Raw genomic sequence first — 16,048 nt, 5'->3', positions numbered from 1 at the left:
GAGAAGGGGATGACAGAGGATGAGATAGTTGGATGGCATCACTGACTCAATGGACATGAGTTTGGGTAAACTCCAGGAGTTGGTGATGAACAGGGAGGCCTGGCGTGCTGTGGTTCATGGGTTCACAGAGTCGGCCACAACTAAGCAACTAAACAAACTGAACTGACATCCTGCAGCCTATTTTTCTACAGTTTCATTGAGCTGTGCAAATGCAGGCACAGACCTGGTGAAGAGCCAACTTGAGGCAAGTCTGGTTTCATCAAGGGATGCAGGGAAATGAGTGGGTAGTGAGGCAGGCAAGTTGAAAATGTATGCAAAGAAGTGATCATCATCGAATCTGATCTTTAGCTAGGTAAGGCAGGTAAAGCTAGTACATTGACAAGTGGGTCAGTGTCAATACATATAGGGATAGCATCAGTCAACTGAAGGATTACTAGAGTTGGGTACTGGAGGAAATGGACTAAGATAGAATCCAGTAGTGGAGAGTAAAATACTAGAAAACTGAGAATGTGAAAGGTTTAAAAGTCATTGGTAATGGCAAGTTTAAGGATGTCAATATGGAGTTAGGTTCTCACTCGAAAGAGACTGAATGATGATGGTGATAGATTGATGGTAACTACTACTTCCTGAACTACTTTTTCTCTTACAACAAACTGTCTGTGTTGGAATCCATAATCCTCTTTCACTTTGTAGAGAAAGCACTAAAGCTTTCTTTAGATAATACACATTTAGGAGATATATTTTCTTTAGATAGCATATTTTAGGAGATATTAGAAACATGGCATTCCTAGGCCTATCTAACTTCAAAGTTGTACTTTTTCTCTGTGTTATTTTAGTGACATAGGAAGTTCATGACTGGTCCTTTTCAGTAACAGAAAGATACATTTCTATTGGCACGATAACTAGTTATGCCTTCAGAAAATTATATTTTATTCAAGAAAACAGATCAAATTCACAAGAAAAAAAAGTGATATCAAGAAATTTTAGTCAACTATAAGTATACAAATTTAACAGTAATATAAGAAAATTCCAAACTAGGATAAATATACTATCCTTCCAATTTTATATTATTTTGATAGTGATGGCATAATGGATGGAATATATGACTGATGCATATTATCCCAACCTGGAAATTAAGAAAGAAAAGGATAAGGGTCTTTTTAAGATTTTTTTAAATTTATTTTTTAATTGAGGGATAAGGTTCTTCTATCACTAAAACAAAAAGTAAACAGAAATATAAACTTTAAAGTCAGACAGACCAAAGTATGAGCCTCTTTTCCAATATTTCCTTGAAAGATTAGCATGCTATCTTATTCTTAGTAAATTCACAGTTCAACAACCTCAATAAGGGTGAACTGATAAGGAATATAATTAAATACCTTTGTTGCCATTTACATCTAGATCTACCATTCATGAGTTTATCTAAACTTTGATTCTTTTAAAATTTGGTCTAATTCATTTTTTATTGGGATCACACATTCTATTGGATTATGATTCTCTTATAAAATTTGTCTTTTTCAGGCTGTCTTGGGTCCTACATTTCCTTCTCTCTCACTGAAATTCCAATATTGTGGAATTTAGTTACATCTATTCACATAATCCATACCCTTCAGAACTTTATATTCTTTTATCATCTCTCTTCTTAGACTTGATATTTCTACACTATAAAGACAAAATCTGATTTGTCTGTCTTGATAGAAGAGCTATCTTCTATTTCAAAAATAAACACAAACCACGTATGTGTTTCTGATCCTTTTAGCTTCTCTGTTTTGAATTTTCTCTGGCTGCATTATGTTACCCTGTATGGTGCTCACTTTGTATACATATTGTGTTAAAATCTGTTCAGACAATATGCATATGCAGACAATACGCATTCACAGCAAAAGATGAAGACTCAATGGCTTCTCTGCAATTATGATGGATTTGGCACCACATGTATCCCACATCAGATAGCTTTTCTCAGATTATTGCATGAAAAAAGACTAGAAAGGAAAGAAACCTAGAATACAGAACATTAGTTCAGTTCAGTCGCTCAGTCATGTCCGACTGTTTGCGACCCCATGAATCACAGCACACTAGGCCTCCCTGTCCATCACCAACTCCCAGAATTCACTCAGACTCATGTCCATCGAGTCAGTGATGCCATCCAGCCATCTCATCCTCTGTCGTCCCCTTCTCCTCCTGCCCCCAATCCCTCCCAGCATCAGAGTCTTTTCCAATGAGTCACCTCACTGGGACTAAAATTTTAAACAGTTAATTTATAGAAGAAAGATAGGCAAAACAATATGATAGTAATAGAAATATGAGCTTTTTATCTTATTTATATACTTCTTTTAATTTGAAATCAAAGGCAAATTTAGCATTATCATTTGATACTTTCTCTCTTTAATCCATTTTCCGCAGTTTCTACACTGTAGATGTTGTGCAGGCCTTTGGATAATTTTGGTTTTTGAAACAACTTAAATAAGCTCAATGTTAGTTGTTGTTATTGTTGTTCAGTTGCTCAGTCATGTCTGACTCTTTGCAACCCCATAGACTGCAGCATGCCAGGCTCCCTTGTCCTTCACTATCTCCTGGAGTTTATTCAAATTCATGTCCATTGAGTCGATGATGCCATCCAAACATCTCATCCTCTGCTGCCCCCTTCTCCTTCTGCAGTCAATCTTTCTCATCATCAGGGTCTTTTCCAATGAGTTGGCTCTTCACATCAGGTGACCAAAGTATTGGAGCTTCAGTTTCAGCATCAGTCCTTCAATGAACATTCAGAGTTGATTTCCTTTAGGATTGACTGGTTTGATCTTCTTGTAGTTCAAGGAACTCTCAAGAGTCTTCTCCAACACTTCAGTCTGAAAGCACCAGTTCTTCAGCCCTCAGCCTTTTTTATGGTTGAACATTCACCTCTGTATATGACTACTGGAAAAACCATAGCTTTGACTATATGAACCTTCATCGGCAAAGTGGTCTCTGCTCTTTAATACGTTGTTTAGGTTTGTCATGGGAGAAGGCAATGGCACCCCACTTCAGTACTCTTGCCTGGAAAATCCCATGGATGGGGGAGCCTGATAGGCTTCAGTCCATGGGGTCGCTAGGAGTTGGACAGGACTGAGCGACTTCACTTTCACTTTTCACTTTCATACATTGGAGCCTGGAGAATCCCAGGGACGGGGGAGCCTGGTGGGCTGCTGTCTACGGGATTGCACAGAGTTAGACATGACTGAAGCGACTTAGCAGTAGCAAGTTTGTCATGGCTTTTCTCTGAAAGAGCAAGCATCTTTTAATTTCATGGTTGTGGTCACCATCTGCAGTGTTTTCGAGCCCAAGAAAGGAGATGTGTCACTGCTTCTACTTTTTCCCCATGTATTTGTGTTTCTGATCCTTTTAGCTTCTCTGTTTTGATTTTGATTTTGTTTTAAGTGATTAGAACATTACATTAACATCACATACACAGGTTTACATGGCAAGTATGTTTGCCCCAATAACCACCTTGTTCTTTTGTATCATGTTTAATTAGGGGGATCAAACTAATTGAATTGGAGTTCAGAAATGTATATTCATGAAAAGAAGCAAAGGCATTTTACTTATAAGAAACTGAAGTAGAGAGATATCTAGTAACTTGTTAGAACTACTCCACTAGTTAGTGGCAGGCCTGGAATCTGGGCAGTCAAATCCAAGTCTATACCCTAAACCACTATCTGCACTATGTTATAGGTGGCACTAGTGGTAAAGAACCCACCTGCCAATGCAGGAAACACAAAGACATGGGTTTGATCCCTGGTTCAGGAAGATCCCCTGGAGGAGGGCGTGGCAACCCACTCCAGTATTCTTGCCTCGAAAATCCCCATGGACAGAGGAGTCTGGTGGGCTACTGTCATATGATTGACCGCAGAGTCAGACACAACTAAAGCCTCTTGGCATGCATGCATACTGTCTCTTTAAAAAAAACAAGGCGGGGGAAGTGGCAAAAAAAAGACCTCTTTTGTTTGGGAATTTAGTTTAAAATCAGTTATTAATCTTTGAAAGTTTTTATATATTTGCATGTATGCATTAAAAATCAACAACTAAACACTACCAAGAAATTGAAACAGTCTGTCAGTGGAAAAAGGATCACTTCTTAGGAAAAAAAAAAAAACAGTGACAGTTGAAAGGTCATGAATATTATATAAGTATCATTGAAGGTAAAACTAATATTCAAATGTTTAGCTAATTTAATTTAGGACTTATTAAATTCATTCTATGGTAAATATTTGCAACTTAGCTAAAGCAACAAATATGTCTGAAACCAAACAGAAATTCAGGTTTCCAGGTGAGATATGTTTTTCTGCCACTACTACTGGCTCTCCAAGGGAGAAGGAATGGCTACAGAAAATACAGAAATAAACCATTTCTATCTTCAATTTTCTTTCTTTACCAGTAGAAAGAAAAAAAAATCTATATCTGCTGATTATTCAATATTAACTGCTATACCATTCATGGAGAAGGCAATGGCACCCCACTCCAGTACTCTTGCCTGGAAAACCCCATGGATGGAGGAGCCTGGTAGGCTGCAGTCCTTGGGGTCGCTAAGAGTCAGACACGACTGAGCGACTTCACTTTCTCTTTTCACTTTCATGCATTGGAGAAGGAAATGGCAACCCACTCCAGTGTTCTTGCCTGGAGAATCCCAGGGACGGGGAGGCCTGGTGGGCTGCCATCTATGGGGTCACACAGAGTCGAACACAACTGAAGTGACTTAGCATAGCATAGCATAGCGTACCATTCATTAAACCTATGAGATTAATACCAGTTAAAAAGAATAAGAGGTCACAAATATGAACTTAAATACAAGATGGATAAAAATGTTTTCCTTGTTTTCTCTCACGTGCGTATTTTGGGATGTTTGTAGTACATAGGGGCCACACTATTTTGTCAGGAAAACTCATAAATTGCCTTAAACTTGTACTTCAGTTGCTGCTGCTACTGCTAAGTCGCTTCAGTAGTGTCCGACTCTGTACGACCCCATAGACAGCAGCTCACCAGGCTCCCCCGTCCCTGGGATTCTCCAGGCAAGAACACTGGAGTGGGTTGCCATTTCCTTCTCCAATGCAAGAAGGTGAAAAGTGAAAGTGAAGTTGCTCAGTTGTGTCCGACTCCTATCGACCCCATGGACTGCAGCCCACCAGGCTCCTCCGTCCATGGGATTTTCCAGGCAAGAGTACTGGAGTTGGGTACTTTAGTTGCATATGAACTAACATGAGAGCCAACTTTAAGGGGCAGAGGTTATCCTGCCCTTGTAAAGTTTTATCCAGCTTCTAAAACATATCATGTTTGATTTAAGAACACCTCTAAGTAATATCTTTGCCACAACATAAAGGTACTTAATATTTCTTGATAGCTTCAGTGCTCATGAGAAAGGCTTATAGTTCATTTCATCTTAGTCATCTCATTAAACTTGCTTTTCTTTATCTGAAAAGGCAAAATTAACTAACTCTACTTAGATATTTTAAATGTACTTTAAACTAATTGTGAAATACTCCTCATAAGCAAGAAGTATTTGGAAGGTTAATGACAACCTCTAAAGTGTTCAAAGACATTTTAAATGAGGTTATTAAAATTCAATCATTTGCATATTTCTGATATTGGGGTGGGGGGAGGTTATCCCAGACAATAAGATAAAAGAAAACAGGGTGGCTTTGAAAAGTTTCTCCATTTCTAGATCCATATCTGTTCTTTGGAAGATGACAGAAATCTGCAACATTGAGAAGGATCTCTGTTTCAAAAATAGTTTCTGTAGCCCAAAAGTCAAATAAGCAACTGCCTGTTATTTCTGCCACGTGGATTTCACAACCATCATTTCCACAGCACATAACATTTCATCTTTCCACTAACATCCCAATGGCTTACAACAATTGAGATAAAATCTCAAATACTTTGATCTTACTCTGATTTTTTTTTCTCCTAATTAATATGACTAAGAGGATACTGTAAATGCTTTTGGTCTCTAGATGATTTTTCTTCATCATTGTAAGTTGTGGACCTGAACACTAAGAGTTTGGAAAATTTAAAAGAAACTCCAAATCACAAATACACACACAGTGTTTATCCTTTTGTTCTTCTTTATTCATTATCTGGATTTTACGCATGTTCTTATTCACAAATTATTTTCACTCATCATCTGTAAAGAACACATGAATCCAAAGTAGACCAAAGTTCTATTGGATTTATTCCTTTTCAGTCTTCCAGGAATACACACTTATTACTAGGGTGCTGAGAAAATATATAGGTTGCTTCCATTTGGTTCCTTGGATTTACATTTAATCCAATCATTGATTGCATGGGAGGTGAGGCCAGAGAAGAATGGCATGAACCAACAACACACTATAACCACAAAGCATTCCTAGGGAGTGCAGAGCACATTCTAATGAGAACAATGTAAGGCTACTGAGTATCGCTTCAAAAATTTATCATAGCTCCCATAGAAGCTTCCCAAAGCTTTCCACTTAATGTCCTCCTAGTGACTAGAAAGATTCTAAGTATCATTATTATTTCTTTAATAGCTTGAGAAATTTGTATTCCACTAATAAGAACTTCAGTAAAATCGAGGGTGATAATCAATTGCATCAGTACAATCATAAATGTTAATGTAAGTTGACTTTTTGACTGTGCGGGCTTATCTCATTCTTAAAAACAATAGATAAAACAACTATAATAAAAACTGGGTTACTCTAAACCTTTTTTGTACAGCACAGGAACAGTCATTCTCTCACATAAATTCTATAGGTAAGTTGATCTTCATTATCCTTGGATTCTGCATTTTCGAACCTGTCTGCTCCCTAAAATGCATTTGTAAGCATCAAATCAATATTTGTAGTAATTTCTCTGTCATCCTGGAGATGTGCAAAGTGGAAACAAACTGGAACCAGTTGCCATGCATGTTCCCAACTGAGGTGTCAAACAAGGTGACACTCTGCCTTCTTGTTTCAGCTCTCAATCGATAAACAAGGGTCTCCTTATCTAGTTCCTACATTTCCCAAATCATCTTCTACTGGTGATTTTGCTGTCTGAAATGGCTTTCAAACCTAGTGCTCTAGTTGCTGCCTAGGGTTACTAAGCACAAGAAGACTGTGATGAGCCTCAAAAGAGAAATATACACGTTATACATTTTTCTTTCAGCCACAAGTAACAGTGCTGTTTGCCATGAGGTTCATGTTAATGAATTGATGATATATATTAAATAAGGTGTCTTTAAATAGAAACACACATAAAACAAAGTTATCTATTGATCAGTTGATGAAAACGTGACCAGCAGCTTATAGGAACTTAATCTTGTATTTTCCTTAGGAGCAGGAGAGCTTACTAGAGCAACCTGTGCCAATAAAGTGTGGAAACAGAGGATAGAGCAAGAAATTAATAGGTCAATAATCAGTTTGAAAGGAGTATTGCATTTACTCATGTTTGCTGTGGCATTTCCCCTATGCCTCCTACTTTTCAGGTGGTAAAGTGGACATAGCTCATTCTTTTGGGCCATCATATGTGTATTCATGTGACCTTAGTCATGTCCGACTCTTTGTGACCCCATGAACTGTAGCTCACCAAGCTCCTGTGTCCATGGTATCTCCAGGCAAGAATACTGGAGTGGGTTGCCATTTCCTTCTCCAGGGGATCTTCCCGACTCAGGGAATTGGGCCATTCATATATCTGAAAATCCTTCCTAAGTTTAGAGTAATCCAAACTTCATAATTCCATGCCTCCCCATGAGGGTAAAAAGTCAGAACTTACTTTCATAAAATTCCTTGCCCCTAGGGCCTCCAGGTCCCATTAATCCAGTACTGTAGCAAGGCTGTGGTGTTGGAGAAGACTCTTGAGAGTCCCTTGGACTGCAAGGAGATCAACCAGTCCATTCTAAAGATCAGTCCTGGGTGTTCTTTGGAAGGAATGATGCTGAAGCTGAAACTCCAGTACTTTGGCTACCTCATGCAAAGAGTTAACTCATTGGAAAAGACTCTGATGTTGGGAGGGATTGGGGTCAGGAGGAGAAGGGGATGACAGAGGATGAGATGGCATCACCAATTTGATGGACGTGAGTTTGAGTGAACTCTGGGAGTTGGTGATGGACAGGGAGGCCTGGCGTGCTGCAATTCATGGGGCAGCAAAGAGTCGGACACGACTGAGTGATTAGTAAAAAAGTGGCATATGGTTTTATTTCTGGGAAATCATATATTAGCCTATTTTTTAAAGTGCCATGTTCAGTCACTCGGTCGGGCCCAACTCTTTGGGACCCCATGGACCACAGCCTGCCAGGATCCTCTCTAAATGGGATTTTCAAGGCAAGAATACTAAAGTAGGTTGTTATTTCCTTCTCCAGGGGATCTTCCCAACTCAGGGATTGAACCCGGGGCTCCTGCATCTCCTGCATTACAGGCAGATTCTTTACCGCTGAGCCACTGAGGAAGCTCCTTTAAAAAGAGTCACGGACACATTGCTTTCTCTTCAAGAGCCTTCCTTCCTCAGGGAAGAGTGTTATCCTTCTTTTAGGGAACTGCCCATGTCCTACACCAAATATACAGTTCCACTTAGGCTGCCAATGTTAGCTTCTCATCCATCCACTGCCTTCAGGGGCAGATGAAAAGTAGGCCAGATTCTAGCAGTCTTCCCCAGAATTTGTCTATATACAACTTAGGGAAGAGAAGCAGTCTCCCCTATGTCAAATTTGAGACTGAAATATAAGATGTAGAAGCTGTTAATCATCTTCCTTGTGTCAGCAGGAGGCTACTAAAGTAAACAGACAAAGATATTCCACCGGAGAGTAGAGGGGAGACAGCAATATGATGGACAGATAGCAGTCATCTGCATTAGCTGACCTGGAAGACTCTGTTACCTGAGACCCTTTTCTGATCTTCATGCAGGATGTTTTCTCTTTTAAGCCTTAGGGGATTTGAATAAGGTTTCTGTCATTTGCAGCCAAAACACATCTGCGTAAACTATGAGAGAATAGCATATTTTAGAGTAATTTTAAACCCCAAATCAGGAAAGATATTCTTATTCTTGCCAAGGAATAAATTAATAGGTACGTTCTTTCCATAGGTCAGTAAGTAAAATGTTCATTGTCTAAAGCATACATATCAAAAGGGATTTGAGTAAAGTTTCTTAAATTCTCTCTTTTGAAAATAAACCTTAGTAATAATCCAATACTATGTGGACTGGATTAGCAGCCTTCTGTAAGAAAGTATCTCCCTGAATAGTTTCAAAGGCCTAAGCATACTTGGGATCTGCCCTTGACTCCTGCCTCCTCCATCCTTTTCTTGAGATGGACAAAGAAAGTTCCATGGGCTTTATTTGATCCCTATTTCTGTGTCTTGAAGTGCCCGCCTCTCACTTTTATTCCCTTGAAAATTGACAATGCTGATTTTCACATATGACTCCTTTTTCATTTGTGATACTGAAGGCTTACTCTTCTCTAACAGAGAACTGAAAAAGTAGCACACATACAAACCTTATGACATACTATAAACTCAGTGACTAAGGACATCCTATAGTCTGTTCTAGTCTTAAAATTTATATAATTCATAGTTACATGACAATATAAGCCTTCGTGTCTGTACTGATTAGTATAATCTAAGTTTTATTCCACATGACAAAACTGCAGAAGCTTAATAGAAAGTCCTTTCTTCCTCATCCAAAGTATTAATGTAAAGTGGGCCAAGAATATTCCCATTGTAGCAAATCATATGCAAGAAGGTTGTGGGCAAAAGGAAGACACTGCATCAGCTAGAACTGCCTTGCTCAGGTGTCCAGGGATGAGAAACATCCTTCCACTCACAATTCATTGGACTGAACTAGTCACTTGGCCTCAACCTGAGTGTAAAGAAGCTGGGAAATATTCAAGGGCACATGGAAGTTTGGTGAGCAAAATGACTTCTGCCACATTGTACCAAATTTCCTAGGACAATCAGCAATACATACACTCATAGATGAAAAAAATTACGCACCATGGCATAGGTATGGGGCTTCCCAGGTGGCATTAGTGGTAAAGAACCTGCCTGCCAATGCAGGAGATGTAAGAGAGGCAGGTTCAATCCCTGGGTTGGGAAGATTCCCTGGAGAAGGAAATGGCGACCTGCTCCAGTATTCTTGCTTGGAAAATTCCATGGACAGAGGAGCCTGGCAGGCTACAGACCATGGGGCCACAAAGAGTCAGACATGACTGAGCACAGGTACTTATGGCATAGGTGTAAGAAGGACATAAACTTCTTGTGCAGGGCTGCCCAAATGTACCTGGTACTTCCCGGGTTTTGTGAAGTTAAGCGGAAGCTGAAAGTCCTAGGTATCACAATCACAGAGTTAGAATGAACTTTCCTTTTTTAACTGCTGCTAAGATACAGCCAGTCCATTCTGAAGGAGATCAGCCCTGGGGTTTCTTTGGAAGGAATGATGCTAAAGCTGAAACTCCAGTACTTTGGCCACCTCATGCGAAGAGTTGACTCTTTGGAAAAGACTCTGATGCTGGGAGGGACTGGGGGCAGGAGGAGAAGGGGACGACAGAGGATGAGATGGCTGGATGGTATCACGGACTCGATGGACGTGAGTCTGAGTGAACTCCGGGAGTTGGTGATGGACAGGGAGGCCTGGCGTGCTGCGATTCATGGGGTCGCAAAGAGTCGGACATGGCTGAGCGACTGAACTGAACTGAACTGAAGATACAGCACTATAGGACTTATTTTAATAGTCTCCAGTCTTCAAACATAGTCAGAACACAAAGTAAAATAATATAGTGAACTTATTTTGACTTTAAAGATTAGATAAATACACATTATATACCATGGTCACCAACCTCCTATTCCTAAAACTGTTTGCTTGTTTGCCTCCAGTAAAATAAGCTCAGTGGTTTGATGCTTGGTCCCTTGTGTAAAGTAATCCATCATAAAACCATCACCCTTACTTTAGCACAATTGGCAGTCAATGCTCACATAAAACCGAAGAGTAAGTTGCCATGGAGACAAAGCCAACTCTCCTCTTTAGAATGGCTGATTATTCCAAGTCATAACAGATATACCAGAAAACTAACATGAGGTTCTCACAGAGACTGGCAGCCCCAAATCTGTGTTCTACAATTGTGTAGCTAACTGTGTTCACATTATCTTTTGATATAGTAACACAGACACACATTGCACTAAAAGATAATCCTACATAATTACTGTTTGTAAAATAAATCCTTATATCTGTCTAAACAATGTGGAAAGTTTAAATTGTAATATGTTTTCTACTTCTAATTAGCGCTTTATTAATGGGGTGACCACTCTGCTTGACCTATTTGCTAAAATTCGTTAGAACTCCAGGAGACCATATGGCTGGCCAGATGGGTTGCTGTAATTTAATGCTATTATTCTAAGGATGAAGTAAGGGATAAACATAATTTGTATTCTTTGCCATCCTTCCTGCATTCCTTTTATTAGTTTCATTTTTAATTCAGACATCAGAAGGGAAGATAATACCTTGCTACCAAGGCCCAGATGCCAACTAATTGCTACAAGAGACTCCAGCCCAGACATCATAGGCTAAGCTTCTGAACACACTCCATCTTACCCTGTGACCCCACCATGGTGATTAATAGGTTGAGTGCTAAGCCCTAATGAGTGTCAGATCTTAGATGTTCTTTAGGCTAAAGCAATTAGCATTATGTTGAACACAATATTTCAGTTACTTGGTATAGAGACTCATTGTTCTTAATAGTAAACTATATGCCTTTTGCCTTATGGTCTTCAAATTTACCACCAGCACCACCTGAGAAGCCCCATTTATATTATTTACTTATTTATAATTTGATGCTGAGATTTATTGGTTTGAGAAAAGTAATTGGACTGTTCTTCATTCTGAGCATTATTTCAGAGCCAGCCAGGGAATGGAAGGCTGTCATGTGATCATGGTTAAGTCTATAAATACATCCTGTTTTCACTGGATAGAGAATGATTATTGGGATATCAAGCTCTGTCTGAGACTTGCTCTATGTTATCCTATTTTGTTTCTTCCTCTAGAAACCCTAAATTTCCAGAAACCCTTCCTTGCCTCTAGGTCTGCATGCATGCTAAGTCCCTTCAGTAGTGTCCAACTCTTTATGACCTTATGCACTGTAGCCTGCCAGACTCCTGTCCATGGGATTCTCCAGCCAAGAATACTGAACTGGATTGTCATGCCCATCTCCAGGGGATCTTCCCAATGCAGGGATCAAACCCACATCTCTTATGTCTCTTGCAATGACAAACAGGTTCTTTACCACTAGCACCACCTGGGAAGCCTTTAGGTAGGGCAGTATAAAAGTTCTGACCAAGGGAAGGTGTGCAGAAATGTCTTTTAACCCTTCTAGGCCTGGCCCTTAAAATATCCATATGACCTTCCATGCTCTCTGTTAATTCTCTATCTGGATGGAGTTCATTAAGGGAAGACTACAAAGGCTTTGGGCTTCCCTGATAGCTCAGCTAGTAAAGAATTCACCTGCATGCATGAGACCCTGGTTTGATTCCTGAGTTGGGAAGATCCCCTGGAGAAGGGATAAGCTACCCACTCCAGTATTCTTGGACTTGCCTTGTGGCTTAGCAGGTAAAGAATCCACCTGCAATCTGGGAAACCTGGGTTCAATCCCTGGATTGGAAAGACACCCTGGAAAAGGGAACAGCTACCCACTCCAGTGTTCTGGCCTGGAGAATTCCATGGATTGTACAGTCCATGAGGTTACAAAGAGTCAGACACAACTGAGCACCTTTCACTTTCAAAAAGGTTACTTACATTTTTGTGTTGCTTGTAAGTTAGTCAATGATCAACTCAACTGAAAATTATGAATGTATGGAACCCAAAGTCCAAATTTAAGTAAATTTACACAAATTCACTAGAGGAATCCATTTCAGTTGTATTTAAGAAGCAGGAAACTACATATCTTAACATTAGCATGTTTTAGAACTCAGGACAAAACAGTTATCAATGTTGCTTTAGCAAAACATTATTAAGGAACACCTGACCCATGGGATGGATGAACTAGACTGAGGGCACAGTATCTACTGTTTCTACAGTCTCAGAGACAACACAGGACAACCCTTAAAGCAACTGTCCAACAGAGAATCTTAAAGTGTTTTAAAAGCAGAATTGTCCATTGACATACCCAAATAGCATTTTAAAGATATCTTTTGGTACTGGAACAGAAATGCATCAATTTAACGCAACCAAAAGGGTAATAGTAACATATATTGGATTAATGTAAAATCACTGACTTATGGAAAATAGAAAATACCCACCAATGCGCGTGCACGCGCACACACACACACACACAAAGGATTATTGGGGGATCAAATTTTTACCTTGGTAGTACAAAAAAAAAAAAGACTATATCCTGAAGAATAATTCAATACTCCAGTACTTGGGTCATCTGATGTGAAGAGCCAACTCACTGGAAAAGTCCCTGATGCTGGGAAAGATTGAAAGCAGGAGGAGAAGGGGATGACAGAGGATTTGATGGTTGGATGGCATCACTGACTCAATGGACATGAGTTTGAGCAAGCTCCAGGAGATGGTGAAGGACAGGGAAGCCAGGCATGCTGCAGTCCATGGGGTTGCAAGGAATTGGACACAACTGAGCGACTGAACAAAAACAGCAAAAAGAATCATTATTATGTCACTAAAGCAACAACCTTTGTGGGGCAGCACCTGAATCAGGTTTGTGGAAGGCCTTGGACAGATATAGCCCTGCCATTTTACGGAGGGAAGAGAATGGCAGAAGAGCATAGTGATTACATGTGTTGGGGGGTCTCAATTTATGTCCCTATTGAGCTGCTTGAACTAGGAAAAGTATTTTATCTATTTCCGTGGCTATAGAATGGAGAGCAGTAATTCTTATTTTACAGAATGTTAAGAGGATTAAGTCATATGAGACACTAAGCATTTAGAGAGGCCTGAGCTGAAAATAAATGTGAACACGTTTTTGATATTATTCCTAATCTTATATCACAATCACTATGAACCATATTATCCTCACCTATAAAGTAAGACATTGAAAGATGATTTGTATAATTTCTTCAAGTGTTTGGGCTTCCCTGGTGGCTCAGATGGTAAAGAATCTGCCTGCAATTCCAGAGACCCGTGTTCAACCCCTGGGTCGGGAAGATTCCCTGGAGAAGGGAATGGTTACCCATTCAAGAATTCTAGACTGGAAAATTCCATGGGCAGAGGACTCTGGCAGGCTACAGTCCATGGGGTCACAAAAAGTCATACATGGCTAAGCAACTAACACACACTTCTAAGTGCTTATATTCTGAGTCTCTATCTGTACCTTAAAGTCAAATATCCAGTTGAAAAATGAAAATCCTAAAATCTAAATATTTTAAGTAATGATTAAAAAATCTGTAGACAATCTTGTCTGATGTTGGGATTGATTTAAAGCTGATAGGTGACACAAAAATGCACTAATAATCCAGTAGTTTTTAATAGTCAGCAGTATTGGGTTGGCTAAAAAGTTCCTTCAGTTTTAAAATAAAAATAGAAGACACATTTTTCATTTTCACCAAGAATTTTATTGAACAATGCAGTCACATTTTGTTTCACTGCCTTCTGCCATTTTCCAGGCAACTTCATAATTTGATCTTCCCAATCTTTTTTGTCTTTTTTTGAGTAGAGAACTGTTCTAGGTGCCTTTTACAGGCTTCCAAGGAATTGAAATTTTTTCCATTAAGAGAGTTTTAAAAAGATCAAAATAAATGGAAATCTGAAGCCGCAATGCCTGGTGAATATGATGGATGAATCAGAACTTTCAAGCCACACTGTAACAGTCTTTGCCTGGTCATCAAAGAAATGTGTGGTCTTGGATTATTCTGATGGGAAGTTACGTACTTTCTGTTTACTCCTTCTGAGGCTTTTCCTCAGGTGCTGCTTTCAGTTGTTCTAACTGGGAGCAGTACTTGTTGGAATGAATTGTTTGGTTTTCAGGAAGGAGCTCATAATAGAGGACTCCCATCTAATCCCACCATACACACATCACTTCCTTTGGATGAAGACTGGACTTTGGTGTGATTTGTGATAGTTCATTTCACTTGCCCCACGATCTCTTCTATTCCACATTATAGTATAGTATCCAGTTTTCATCATCACAATTTGTTGTAAAAACATTTCATTATATTTAATGAAATATAATGTGGAAATATAGCCAAGAAGGTTTTATTACTGCTTAATTTACGGAGGAACTCAAACATCAAAGTGACTGACATACCCAAGCTGGTGCAAATGCTTTTCAAAGCTTGATTTGGATACTTTGAGTATGTCAGCTTCCTCCCACATGGTATTACATGATTATTCTCAATAAATGTCCTGATTTGATCACTATAAACTTCAACCGATCTACCCAATGGTACAACATTGTCCAGAGAGAAAACTCCAGAATGAAACTTTGTAAATCACTTTTGACACTTTTGATCAGTCACACCACCTTCTCCATACATTATGCAAATCTTTTTGTGTTTCAGTTGCATTTTTACCTTTCTTGAAATAATAAAGCATAATATGCCAAAAATGTTTTCTTCCATCTTCAATATTAAAATAGCTACACAAAAATGCACCAACTTTAATATGCTTTTTTTTTAATGCACACTATGACATCTGTCATAATACAATTCAACAAAATTGTTTCAAGTGAATTTAAAGACAACTAAGCACTACTAGAGCCACATTACAGAAAAAAAATCAAATGAACTTTTTGGCCAATACACTACTATGGTACCAATTTATTCACTATCCCTCATGAATCACACCCTCACTTGAACATGGAATGTAACAAGAAAACTGTCAAGCAACCATTTAAATGTTAAAATACTTAAGTAAGCTACACAGATATTTAATATTTAATTTATATTAAATAAATACAAATTTAACAAGCTACAGAGGTAAGGAATGATTTTATTCACACAAACTTGAATGGATCCAGAATGTACATGATAACACTCCATTTTTGCAGCTTAAAGTGAATTACTTCCTAGGCTTAGAAAATAGGTTGTCAGCAACTTGAGTTTCTTTCCCATTCATAAAAAAGCATGTCTAC

The 16,048-nt window shown here is 39.0% G+C and overlaps 1 protein-coding gene across 6 annotated transcripts in view; it reads right to left on the bottom strand.

The window, feature by feature from the left end:
* The window catches only part of SLC16A7 (solute carrier family 16 member 7), a 195,865-nt gene that overhangs the window by 45,670 nt on the left and 134,147 nt on the right, over window positions 1-16,048 (bottom strand). The window lies entirely within an intron of this gene.

Source organism: Bos indicus x Bos taurus, chromosome 5 (assembly GCF_003369695.1).
Source record: "Bos indicus x Bos taurus breed Angus x Brahman F1 hybrid chromosome 5, Bos_hybrid_MaternalHap_v2.0, whole genome shotgun sequence".
NCBI classification, from domain to species: Eukaryota; Metazoa; Chordata; class Mammalia; order Artiodactyla; family Bovidae; genus Bos; species Bos indicus x Bos taurus.
The sequence above is the reverse complement of the archived record's forward strand: the minus strand, read 5'-3'. Positions and strand labels throughout refer to the sequence as shown.